Below are 1,585 nucleotides of genomic sequence, written 5' to 3'. Positions count from 1 at the left end.
AGACACTGGCCTGTGGCAATATGTTTCACATTCTTTTGTGTCTGTAGATTTTGAGGCTGTTGGAGGGATCTTTCAGAAAGGTTTTGTCAGGAAGTAGTCTTCTGCTGTCAGAGTTACATGTGGTTAATGTTAAATCACTTTATAGGCAGAGAGGGCAAATGTTCTATAGACCACTGAGGCGCAAAGAGTACCTTTCTCTCTATCTGTGTACTTTGTTCTGTTTTTCCAAGGATTTTTTTTTCCTTTCTTAATGACCTTCTCACTAGATAGACATTTTTACCTCCTGTCTTAGATATAAATCGTAAATATTGGCCTAGAAGCTTGCAACCAGCAAATGCTAACCTAATAGGGTTGGACGCTAAATTAGTTATCATTAGGTGCATTTCCTCCTTGATGTTTAATGTGATAATAAAACCTCCTTTGTTCTTTTGTGATTTATGCTTTATGCCTTAAGCTGAAATAATGCCTTCTTTCATTTGTTTTAAAATCCCCAGATGCGGGGGAGGGGAATAAGGAAATCAAAAGAAAGGCTGTAATACCCTATTAGATTCCCAGGCTGACCAGAATTTTGCCTCACATAGCAATCACCATATGTATTCCACTGAATTAATTCATTTCCAAAGATAAAAGGGATTTGCAACTTGTGTTTTGGCTATGTTACCATTTTATTTTCTGTCTTAAGTTTTTTTGTGAGAGGTCATAAAATGTTTTCATCCATTTTTCTGTAGACTCCTAGTGTGGTATTAACCCTTCAGCAGTAAGCAGACTGCAATGTCAACTCCATACTGGCCGTAACTTGGACTCCACGTGACAGTCAAAAATGCCAAAATTGGGCAAACTTAGCACATTCTCCAGAGACTTGACACTGGGGTGGCCTGAGGATCTGAGCTGAATTTTGGATCTTGATTGTGAGAGTGAAAAGAACCTTAGGGACATCGAGGCCTGGCCTCTCATTTTTGCCTTGAGAACTAGAACCCTGGGAGTGGGCTGCTGCCAGGCCTGTTGTTCTAGGGCTTTGCCTGGGGCTTCATATTGAGATATGGAGGCTTTAGCCCACATTTGCGGTTTTGTAGCCCGTTGTGGGTTGCCTATACTTGAGCGGGTTGGGAGAACAAAAGAGAGGAAGGGATCATTCTCAGCCTAGGCTGGAGCAGGATTATTCCCAGTTTAGGCTTGTGCAGAATCCTGGGTACAGGGCGGCAGGGTGAACAGCCACTCACAGTGAGCTCTCTCCATGAGGCTGCAGCACCCACATGCCTCCCCCGCTGGCTGCCATATTGCTTGCCCATACTGGTCCCAGATTCCCACCACTGAGCTAGAGTCCTAGGCTGGAGAAGATGGCAGCCCTGTTTTGAGGGCTGGGAGGAAAGGCAAGCAGGAAGGAGAAGGGATGGTCCTTACTGGCTTTTACCCTGAAGCATGGAGTCATTTATCACATAAACTTAGTGTGTCTTTGGGAGGTGCCTTCTTTAGCCTGAAAGAACTGAGATACTGTAGTTGGGGTGGGAAGGGGACGAGCAGACGGAGGAGGGACTTGAAGGTGGAATGGGATCAGGAGTGATGCCCTAAAGTTGGGGGTGGGGTT

At 44.8% G+C, this 1,585-nt stretch overlaps 1 protein-coding gene across 3 annotated transcripts in view; it reads left to right on the top strand.

Moving 5' to 3' along the window:
- Window positions 1–1,585, top strand: part of ARHGAP18 (Rho GTPase activating protein 18) — a 163,336-nt gene that overhangs the window by 47,499 nt on the left and 114,252 nt on the right. The gene's annotated exons all lie outside the window — the stretch shown is intronic.

Source organism: Camelus ferus, chromosome 8 (genome assembly GCF_009834535.1).
Source record: "Camelus ferus isolate YT-003-E chromosome 8, BCGSAC_Cfer_1.0, whole genome shotgun sequence".
Classification (NCBI taxonomy): domain Eukaryota; kingdom Metazoa; phylum Chordata; class Mammalia; order Artiodactyla; family Camelidae; genus Camelus; species Camelus ferus.
This window is presented reverse-complemented; position numbering and strand designations above follow the sequence as displayed.